Source organism: Arvicanthis niloticus, chromosome 14, assembly GCF_011762505.2.
Source record: "Arvicanthis niloticus isolate mArvNil1 chromosome 14, mArvNil1.pat.X, whole genome shotgun sequence".
In the NCBI taxonomy this organism is placed as follows: Eukaryota; Metazoa; Chordata; class Mammalia; order Rodentia; family Muridae; genus Arvicanthis; species Arvicanthis niloticus.
Window position 1 is genome coordinate 65,798,954 of NC_047671.1, and position 12,159 is coordinate 65,811,112.

Sequence of the window (12,159 nt, forward strand, 5' to 3'; positions counted from 1 at the left end):
AATAAATATATGACAAGAAATTAAAGTCAATGGTGACTTGAAATGAGTTTGTATTTTATAAATTACACATGTGTTTGTGTGCTGGTTGTGTATGTGTGTGTGCACAGATGGACACTTGTGCAACTGAAAAACAGTGGTCCATTTCTGAGTTAGTAGCACCTTCAGATTCCTTCGAATGCTGGGCCAAGCACTGGAAGGTCCTTTGCCACACTTATTATGTGTCTACTCCAGGTATCCACTGATGCTCAGTAAGAGCAAGATGCTATCTTGGTCCTGATGGGGGATCCCTTGTAGGTTCTTCCTTTTGGTGCCATCTAGGAAAGGATGTTCTGGACAGAGAACAGTGAGTCAAAGCTTGTCTTGAGGGTGAAACACAGCACGAGGTCCTAACAGCAAGGTGAGTTTTATTGCAATCTGCCCTTGAGCAACTAAAACCTGTTGAGTGGGTCAGAAACTGAGCCGACATGCTTGTAACCTGGCACACTCAATAAAGTGCACGACAGGTGATTCAGCCTGAAGCTGCTCAGTGCTCTTGGGAAACACTGATGTCAATGTAGGGTTGAAGTGTTGATGGGGATCTTGTGAAGGAGTAGTTAGTGAGGTTTAGAGGAGACATAGGCAAAGACCCAGAAATGAGGAAAGGACAAGGAAGAAAGGAACATGAAAATGTCCTGGCTCTGTTCCTTTCAAAAGCCTTGCTGTACCCAGACTCCTTCCCTCTCACATCTCCTGCCTATCAGTCAATCTTGAAACTTCGCCTCTCTTTTTTGACCTGCCTAGTACCTGAGCATCAGTAGATTCCTGGAGTAGACACATAATAAGTGCGGCAAAGGGCCTTCCAGTGCTTGGCCCAGCATTCAAAAAAATCTGAAGGTGTTACTAACTCAGAAATGGATCACTGCTTTTCAGTTGCACAAGTGTCCATGCACACATCTGCACATTTACACACAAACACATTTATAATTTATAAAATACAAAACCATTTCAAGTCACCACTGACTGTCTTCAGATTCACTTCTCTCCTTTAGCTCTCTGGGTACACACAGTTTTTCTGGCCATCTCCTCCAGCTCCCTCTGAAAGGTACTTCCTGGTTTTTCCTAGAACTGTTACCCTGTTACCCAAAAGTTTTTGGAGCAGACTCAGAGATTAAGGTACAACCAATGGAAGCATCCAAACTATGCCTGACCAGGAGGAGATATTTCCGTCTATTAGTGTTTCTACAAATTGGTTTGTACTCATTAGTTTTTGTTGTCTTGATTTAAACTTGAGCCACTTGGGAATTGCTTCCATCAGATTGACTTGTAGGCAACTCTGTGTAGGCATTTTATTATTATTATTATTAATGAGGGGCATGGGAGGGCCTAGCTCATGGTGCACAGTGCCATCTCTGGACAGATGATCTTGGAGCGTAATGGAAAGCTGAACAAGCCCCAGAGGGCAGGCCCGTAAGCATCCTCCTCCACGGTCTCTGCTTCAGTTCCTGCTTTTGGGTTCCCACCTTGAGCTCCTGCCTTGACTTCTCTTGAGACTGGACTAGAACTCATAAGCTAAAATAAACCTTTTCCTCCCCAGTTTGGTTTTTGATGATGTTTTAGGAGGAACCGAAACAGAAGTTGGTGTTTCCATGATGACTCCCTCTGAGCTCTAGAGCTGCTGGGTGATCAGGGAAGCCAAAGGGAGGGAGCTCTTAGAAGACATTCGTCTTAGAACAGAACACATCCTTCATTGGGGACAGTCTCATTAGGAACCACTGCAGCTGTGTATGTCTTGGAACGCTTGCATCTCTGTTTATCTAGTGTTTCTCTCCTCCACTGGCAGACTCATCATGCTGTTTCCTTGTAGAGAAATGTTTTTAAGTTTCCACTATTTCCATACCTCCCTCTTCCAACTGGAAGGTCTAATAAAATCATGGGCTGGGGCTATGGCTCAGATGGTAGAACAAGAAGTTCTAGGTTCAATCTCTAGAATAGCATAAAACCAGACATGGTTATTTCAAGTAACTTCAGAACTTGGGAGGTGGAGGCAGAAGAATCAGGAATTCAGGGTCATCGCCAGCTATATAGACAGGAGCCTGAGTGGGATATATATTGAGACCTTGTCTTAAGGAAGGAAGAAAGAAAGAACAAGACCACATGCATTCAAGTCCTGCTCTTATGACCTTCCAGGTTTGTGGAAGAAAAGCCCATTTCTCAGAATTTCCCATTTCTCTTCAGCTTCAGTGAGGCTGGGTAAGGAGCAGAGGAAATTCCTTTTCACTGATTGACAACTGCAGTTCAAAGAGTTGTGTTAGCTTGCATAGATTGATATCCGGCAGGCTGGAGAGCTTGGCACATCAGGAAGAGGCTTGGGTTTAACCGGAAGACAGCTCTGAGTGGATCCTTTTCTCCTTGTACCAGAGCTTCTTCGCTCAGGACTTCATTTTATGCCACTGTCAGCAGCTTGCCCTCGTCTTAAAGAATTATAGAAATTTAGAATTTTTGGCCTGAAAACATCAGGCCAAACTTCCATTTCACCGATTGACAACTGCAGTTCAGAGAGTTGAGCTAGCTTGCATAGATTGATATCTGGCAGGCTCGAGAGCTTGGCGTGTGTTAGCTCTTACACCTGTAACCCCGGGCACCAGTCTTACAGCTTGGAAACACAGTAGCCAGGCTTGAGCAATTAACCTCTCAAAGCCTCACAGACCTCTGCTGAGGAACCTAGAACACATTGTCTGGCTTCATCCTTTCCTTATACTCAAGTCGCCTTGCTCACGGTGTGGATGGAACAGGTCACTGCCCTCCCTTGCTGTCAATAGAAGTCTTTAACTATGGGGAAAACATTGGCAGAAATGGTTAGAATTTTTTATTTTAAAAATACAACCTCAGGGTTACTATTGCTGTTATGAAACACTGTTACCAAAAGCAACTCAGGGAAGAAGATATTTATTTGGCTTATATATCCTGAATCATAACCCACTGAGAGAAGCCAAGGCAGGAACTCAAACTTGGCAGGAACCTACAGGGAGGAACTGGTTATTGGCTTGGTCCTCATGGCTTGCTCAGCCTGCACCCAGGACCATCTACGGGGTGGCCCCACCCACAATGAAGTGGGTTCTCCCATATCAACCATGAATCCAGAAAATGCACCCCAGGCTTGCCTAGAGCTCCATTTTATGGAGATATTCCCTCAGTTCTGGCTCTCCTTTCTCCAATGACTCTAGTTTGTGTCAAGTTGACATAAAACTAGCCAGCAGAAACATCGGCCGAGAGGGCTGGTGAGCAAATTCAAATACTTGCTGCTAAGCTTGATGACCTGAGTGTGGTCCTCAGATCCCACCGACACGGAAGACCTTCTGCAAGCTCTCCTGTGACCTCCATAGACATGCTGTGGCATATGTACCCCCTCCCCAAGATACACAACACTTAAAATGTAATAAAAATAAAACTGCCCCCCCCCACCATAGACAAAGGCCTTTGGAAACCTCTTTGTGGCTCCACATACACGATGACACTAGAAATTCTCAGACTCTATTAGACCTGAGGGAGCTCATGGTCAACCGCCAGGATCGACCGCCACGATCAACCGCCATGAGGCCTCCGCTAGCAGAGAAGTGTCACATGAATCATTCTGGAGCATTGTCAGCCACTGATGGCATTTTGGCCACCAGGAAGTTTCTTAATGACTTTCAACCCATTGTTCCATATCTTATCTAGACTTCTCTGCTGTATAAACATTGCCCCCAAACAAGGCAGAGATCTGTTTATCTCACCTGACAAGCTCTATCTAGATCTCGGTCATCACTGAAGAATCAGGGAAGGAAATCCAGGAAGGGACCTGTAGGTGGGAATTAAAGCAAAGCACAGAAGAGTGCAGTTTGATAAAAAATTAACCACCCAGAGCATTATCTATGGACAGGTATCAATACTGCTGTACTAATTAACTGAAGATGACCTACATGTAAAAAAAATACAGCTAGGACTGATGGAGAAGAAGGTTCTAGCATTCTGACAAACCTGACATTGCTCTCTTCTAGACTTTGATTTCTTCTTGATACATGTGCTTTTCAGACCACCTCCCTTTTGGCAAGTAGCCATGTTTTAGTTTCATTTCTGTTACTCTGATGACGTACCTGATAAAAAGCAACTGTGGAGTCAGAGTTTATCTCAGCTCACAATTTCTGGTGACAGCCCATCACTTGGGGGAAGTCATAGATGCAGGAACTTGAGAGAACTGGTCACATTGATTGAGCCTCTAGTCATAAGCAGAGAGAGCAAGGCAGTGGTGGCACATGCCTTTAGTTGCAGCACAGACGGCCGAAGGAGGTAGATCTCTGCGAGTTTGAGGTCAGCCTGGTCTACAGAGTGAGTTCCAGGACACAGAACTCTACACAGAGAAGCACTGTCTCAGAAAACCAAACAAAGCAGAGAGAAAGGGTTGCACGAATGCCTGATACTCAGCTAAGTTTCTCAATTCTTCTGTAGCTCTCCTACCCTGAGTAGGAGTGAGCTTCAAGGCAGGTCCTGACTGGAGGGAGAGGACAGTTGGGTCTGACATTTTCAACTTTTATCAGCCAGAAAGGAAGAAAGTCCAAGTCCTTGACGTCTGTGAGAGCAGATTATAGCATAGGCCAGGGCACTTCCATGCTCTGAACACAAAGGCCTTGTTTGAGAATCTTAAGTCCAGCTACACAGCAGCAAATATGATTCCCAGTTGCTGTCAGTCTGGGCTGTGAGAACAAATTTTAATCTCACAAGTATTGTTGGAAATCCTAAATGAGAAATAAACAGGAAGTTGCTTTCTTCATTTCCCTTTACTTCCTGTTTTCGGCCGCCATTTGTGAAATGCTGGGACCTGGTTGAGAATGCTCCATAAACAAGCAGGAATTCTGCTGGAGAAATTTTTGGAGAAGAGTGTTGATGTCAGTCATAGGAACATTATACATCATGGATTATACCTGCTCAGTGGAGAATCTGTCACATGCCAGCTAGCATGCGTGCAATGTTCTGGCTATGAAATTAATCTTTCCATAGAGAATGTATTGAGTCCATCTTCAAAGTTCACCTTTTGGATGGCTTTTTCTGGATCCAACCAGTATTTTTTGTCACCTTGCTGAGTGCTTTGTCCCATGGCTTTGAGGCTGTTCTACAGCTGGATTGAAATGTATGAACACTGTGCTAGGATGCTCTCCACTCTAGGTGTGAATGCATTAGAAACTACGATCGCCAGCATTCACTTCCAGTTAAGAGTAGCAAGAAATTAGAGGCATCGAAGGAAGGTGGCAGCTGTTTCCCCTGCTGGAGATTTCTGTAGCTGTGAATGGTGGTGGTGGACAGATGAAGGGTGCCTCTGGGTGTCCCAGGCTGGCCTTACTCCCTTCTCACTGCACAGCGCTTCTCTGATTGTTTGTCTAGAATGGGGGCCAACACTTGGCTGAGAGCATGAAGTGCCTGACATTTCCTACCTAGAAACACAAGCTTCTCTGTTGCTGTCTGTTTCTGCCGGAAGTGTGTCATGCATATAGTGGCCTTATTTTGGGATGTTGTGAAACCTTTGTGATGTTAGGACCTAGGCCATCGCTAGCTGCTGCAGGCCATCACTGAAGGTTAAGTTCAGCCCCACATCTGGACCTGATTCTCTGTTTCTTTGTCTAACTGAGTGTGAATACTCCTGCCACACACTGTCCAAAGCCACGCCTTCTCTGCTAGAGTGGGCTGCAGCCTCTGGACCGTTAGCTACAATAAGTCCCTTCTTTAAGTTGCTCTGTCAGATATCTTGTTGCAATGATGGAGAAATCGCTAACACATTGTTTTTCTTTGTGGCTGATATGCTTTTCCTACATCCCCGCAAGCTCAAGTCGGTCCCTGGCTCGTGATTCAGGACGACCCTACACAGCAAGCTTCCTCGGGCTTCCCTCCCAGACTTCCTTTTCCTCCACAGCTCGCTCGAAGGTGTCAGTGCTAATCTCTTATCACATTTCTTGGAGCTCAGTTCTACTTTCACAGAGTTAATGAAACAGTTCTCACCTTAAAGGGAATAAGAATATTTTGAGACAGATATTAGTGTCCATGACATAAAACTCAGGTTAAGACATATTCCACTGTAAAATTTATTACTTATAGAACAAAGAAAGTCACCCAGGAAAGCATTTGACAAACATATTCCTAGAGACCATATGTACGCGGGTTATATCTAAGGGAGAAATTCTGCAATTGGCCTCAGGTGCTATCTCTGAGATTATATTACTAGTCTTTGGGTCAGTAGATGTAAGTGGTCTGGTAAGAATCCACTTCAAATGATTTTTAAAGATTTACTTTATGTGTATGAGTGTTTTGCCTTCATGTATGCATGTGCACAGCATGGATATCTGGTGCCTGAGGAGGCCAGAAGAGGGCATCGGATTCCCCAGAACTGAATTTATGGACAGCTATGAGCTGTCACAGGACACAGAAAACAAACCTTAAAAGAGCATCAGTGCTTTCACCACCAAGCCCCGCCAGCCCCCTAACAATACGCTCTAAGCCAGGAGGTGGCTCATGCCTTTAGTCCCAGCACTTGGCAGGCAGAGACCGTCAGATCTCTACGAGTTCAAGGCCAGCCTTGAACAGTCAAGGACAGCCAAGGCTACACAAAGGAAAGAAACCATGTCACGAACAAATAAACAAACAAAAACCCAAACAAACAAACAGAACAAAAAAACCCCACTACTACCACCACCACCAAAATAAATTTTTTTGTTTATTTTTTCCAACAAAATAATTTTAATAAAGAGATGGCTCAGTTGTTAAGAGCTCGGTTATCTTCTAGAAGACCTGGATTCAGTTCCCAGAACCCATGTCAGATGGCTCACAATGACTTGTAAGTCCAGCTTCAGGGGATCCAATGCCCTTTCCTAGACTGTGGTTAAGTACACTCATTTTCAAGCCCCCCTCCCCACCCCCGCAAACCACACACACAATTCTAAAAATAAGATAAATCTTTAAAAAAGAACATATTTTTAAACTTTTACGTGATATTCACAAGGATGCTGTGTCAGATGCCTGGTTAGGCAATGAATGATTTTGTTTGTTTGTTTGTTTGTTTTGTTTTGTTTTGTTTTTCGAGACAGGGTTTCTCTGTGTAGCTCTGGCTGTCCTGGAACTCACTCTGTAGACCAGACTGGCTTTGAACTCAGAAATCCACCTGCCTCTGCCTCCCAGGCGCTGGGCTTAAAGCGTGTGCCACCACTGCCTGGCAGCGAATTTTAAGGTACTAAAAATAGTGCCAAGGTCATGTGCTCTTATCACAGTGTAGAGAGCCTCGACCGGGCTTACAAATAATCGCTATTGCAGGATGGCGCCCACATCCGCTGATGATCTTGGCGGATAGGTTCCGTGTGCAGGCGCAAAGGCTAGGAGCTCGTCAAACTCACGACCCAACCCCGGGGCATTATATGAGTAACGAGCGAGCAGCCAATCAAGTATGTACACGCCGCCTTAAGGGCTATTTAAGCGGGCACCGTTTGGGGTTTTTTGTCTACCTCTTCATGATACAATAACCGCTTGCTGCAGGAGGATCCGAGACCCGCGTGCGTTCTTGCTGGCGAGAGGCTCCCGCGGGTCGCATCACAGCACTTCTAATTGTCCACAGTCAGGGAATTCTGACAGACATGGGGCTTTATATTTTTCTGGGAACTTCAGTTGGCAATCACAAAGCCCAAACAATCCATACTGCTGGTCCATGTAGGTAAAACAGGCCTCTTCTTTCTATCAGAAGCAGAGGTGGAATGAGACACTACTAAATTCACCCAAAAACATGCGAAGAAGTCTTTCATGGTCTAAGCTGTCATTTCTGGCTCACCATCTATCAAGGTGAGACATCCTCTTGTTATCTTAAAATGCATGTGAACACAGGGGAACATACCCGTGCCAACCTCTTGGGAGGGCAGGCATCTCCCTGTCCATCTGTCCTTTTTGTCCTTTTCTTCCACTGCTAGAGAGGTGTCTAACTCTTTCTAGTCAGTAAGCTGAGATATGTCACTGCCTTCCAAGGCTCCTGACACTTGCCTGTTTGGAGGAAGTAGATCCTCTCTGGGACCTCATTCTTGGCCCCATCTCTGATGGCTGCTGTGTCCTGTCAGAATCTCAGTATCACGACCTGGAGGCATTTGTCATTTTTTGAATTCTACCCCATGGCTGTGAGGGAGTTGGGGCATGTTCTCAGAATCCTTTTGGGACCTTTTATAGGCTTAAGGGGATCTGCAGACAAGATGAAAGAAGAGTTTTAGAACTCTCAGAAGACTAATTACAGTTCAGAGTGGTGGGAATGGAGCCATAGAACCGGAGCTTGGGGATTTGAATTAGGTGATCTGAGGGAGAACGAGTCCAGCAGTGGGAAGGTTCTCAGTGCTCCCCAGAGGGGAGAAGGAAAGTAGAGAGTGTGGGAGTGATGAATACAGGCACCAGGGTACCTCGCCAGCGTGGCTAGGGGCACCATAAGAGCGTCTACAGGCAAGACCTGGGACTTGGGCAACCTGAAGGAAGCTCAAGAGAGCAGAACTGTGGACCTTGTAAATGAATCTCATGAGCTCAAATCCCAGATCTGAGGTAAATGGTAACTACTTTCTCGAACCTCGCTTTTCTCGGGCAGTGAGTATAAAAGGACGCCGGTCCAGAGCAGGTGACCGTGGTTATCATCAGCAGACATCATTGGTTACAGAGCATCAGCAAAAAACGGAGTTAAAACCCAGCCTACACATCACCAGAAGACGATCCCATTTCCCCGGGTCTCTAACTACACATGGCGCACGCATTATGGTTCTGGCTCTCGGTTTTGGACCCTTTTTCCTCTTGTTGAAGTGAAGCACACGTCAAAATTGACATTTCTTCGGATGCAGGGGACACCTGGTGTGTCTCTGGGCGTGAAGGTGCAGCACTTGGCGTTCCTTTTCGTCTTGTTCTCTAGTTGGCAGACCCGTGCTGTTACTGCTGTACCCTTGCCCCAGTGGAAGTCAGTGTGGATTAAACCTCCAAAAAGAAAATGGGACCTCATAGAACTTCACGGTGCAGCGCCATCTTTAAATGCTGACTCATGTGATGAGAACACAGGCTCTTAATGCTGAGCTTAGGTATGCATCTGGAGAGTGGTTTAAACACTGAACCCAGAGAAGAGAAAGTCTATGTGAACCGATCACACGTCAGGTCTGTAAAAGACGAGTGAAATGTCTCCTTTATGAAGAGCTCAAGAAGGAACTAGCTTAAAACAGAAGCAAGTGGGATTCCACTGAGACTTGGAGAAGGATTGCTTTCTCAGAAGCTGAGAACTTGAAGACTGAATTGTCAAGGACAATAGGAATCCTACAGCAGGTGCCTGTCGATGGCAGGCTTTGCTGCATGCAGTTTCAGCTTGCTTCAACTCTTTGGGACCTTGAAAAAAATTTTTTTTGGGGGGCGGGGAGGAGACTACAAAGCATTTCACAGACATTTCTTTAACCAGGGCTGGTCCGGCTTTCTGGATAGTTGAAAAACAAGCAGGTGTAGAAGTTAAATTACAGATTCAAGGACAGGCAAGTGGGGTCTCCTGCACTGTTTCCCTCCAGTGATCATAGAGTTCCACAAACCAGGTGAAAAAAAAAAAACCAAAAAAAAAAAAAAAAAAAAAAAAAAAAAAAAAAAAAAAACCAAAAAAAAAAAAAACTTGCTCCAAAAGAAAATAAGAACAAAGCCTTTTGAGCCAACAGCAAAGTTGCCTGACCTCTGACCTCTGTAAAATCTGACCCTGCAAACCTCAGAGTTGTTGGCTCTGCCTTGTTAGAGCCTGACCATCCTGCTAAGGTGGAATGCTGCCCAGCCCAGCTTTGACCTTCTCCACTGTAACCTGGTTGCTAGGCGACGGGTAAAGATTAGCTTGTTGTAGTGAGTGGAAATTTCTTCCTTGCACTGTTTAGAGAGAGAGAAAAAAAATAGTTGAGGGTATTTGAGGAAAAAGCCTTTTCTATGTCTTTGGCTCTTGGATTGTTTTCTGAGATTAATTTTTATTTATTTATTGACTAGTTAATTAATTAACTTATTGATTGATTGGTTGGCTGTATGTGTCCAGTGTGCATGTTGGTGCCTAAGGAAGCCAGCTGACATTAGATCTCCTGGAACTGGAGCTTGTATACTGCCATGTGGATGCTGGGATCCGAGCCACTGCTGGAACTGTACCCAGGCATCTTACATGCTGAGCTACCTCTTCAACCCCACAGATTATTATTTAAAGAGCCCCCTTTAACCTAACAATTTCAAAGAGAGAAACAAGTGATAAACGGTTTCCTGTGGTTTCCTCAAGTGCTCTCACTCTGGGCTTTTTTTTTTTTTCCTCTAATTATTTCTTTCTCAAGGGAGAAACATCTGAGAATTCAAGAATTCTAGGAAGACTAGGTGTGGTGGCACAGTCTATAATCCCAGTAACTAGGGAGGTGGAGACGCTACAAATTCAAGGCCAGCCTGGGTATGTAGTGAGACCTTGTTACTCTACTCCACTGCAAAAAAAGGAAAGGAAAAATGAAGGGCATGGAAGGAAAGATAGATAGAGACTTGCATAGTTGCACAGGCCTTCCACAAAGAAGGGGTGTGCTCTGTGAGGCTAAGCGTGGTGGCATGGGCCAGTAGGCCTAAGTACACGAGAGACTGAGTCTTGTAGACCACTTGAGCTCAGGAGTCGGAGTCGGACAACACAAGACTGTAAGCCGTCCTCCCCCTAACTAAAATGTTAACTGTGGGATCTTGTGTGAGAACACGGATACTCACTGAAAATGCTTTCAAATTTGCTGTGTGCATGAAAATTTTCTCAAGATTATTTTGGGAAAATGTCTACTGACACATGTATGCTCTCAGCTGGTTTTGGTCCTATCCTGTGAAGTTTAAGGACATTAAGCAAGAAATGCTTTGTATAAAGTGTTGTGTGTAGGTAGAGACTAAGCTCTTGGCTCGAAGCGCACGTAACTCCGTAAAGCAGACCTAAACAGCACTGACCGTCATGCGCACTGACGGTCATGCGCAGAGACCCACGGACGGATTTCTGGCAGCTATCTGCTTTATCTGTAAGTGTGAGCAGTTCACTAGGCCGTATGCTGTTTTGTTTGCTTGACATAGAAATCCACTCATAAATCAAGAAAAAAAAAAAAAAACCAAGTCTTTGGTTTTAGATATCTTCCAATTTGAGTCATGGAAATGCATGTTTGCAAGGACCATATTTTGCCTTTGTTGATTTTATGACTTTGTTGACATAACATTTAATATTTACTTTAGAGCAAGGAAAAGGGGCACTGGGAATACATGGGAAGATCAATAAGATTCAGAGGAGAAAATGGTGTTAATGTTTAACACTCCCAATTGTTAGCATTGCCTTCAGCCCCTCCCCATCCCCACTCCCCTTGGCTTTTGGAGCCTGTCACCTCCAGCTGAGCACGGGGCTGTCTGCTGAGACTGGGATTGCATTCTAGCTTCACAGCCTCAGGCTAGGCTCTGGAGCTGTCCTGTCCAGTGGCTACTTCTTCACTCACAGTTTCTGCATTGTCCTCTGTCCCCACCAACACCTGACCTGTGTGTGGTGAGCTCCCACCTGCTGGTCCTTCTCCTGTGTAAAAGCTTCCCAATTATCACTAACCCCTCACCTCCTGCACGTCTTCTGTCCCTCTGCTTCTGAGGGGTAGGCCATGACAGGGAAATTAAAAGCACATCTTCTGATAGCCTTGTCTTCCTTGACTTCCCTCTTTTTCCTCTTGCTCTTCCCACGCCCCTCTGCCTCATACTAAACCCAAGGCCTTATACGACCAGATGATCACTCCAGCACCTCGTGACCCCCAGCCTCCATCTTGTCATTGGTGGCTTCTTCAGCACTGGCCTCCATTTTCAGAATGAATTCTTTATGACCCCTGCTTCCACTCTGTGGGCAAGGAGGGCCAAGGGTTGCACTTCGCTCTTTAAATCGCGGACGAATGCTCTGCACAGACTGAGGCACCAACCAATGTTTGGTTAACTGAAGACAGCTGTGCTGAAAAAGTGAAATCTGTTCTCAAAATTGGCCCCAACCAGGCTGTCTTACGTGACTGTCCGTCCGTGTAATTTTCTTCAATGGCAACATTTAGAAGGTGAGCAGGACTGACCTTCAGAAGGCATTGTGTATTTCACCACCAAGAATGGGACGGGTTTGGTTTG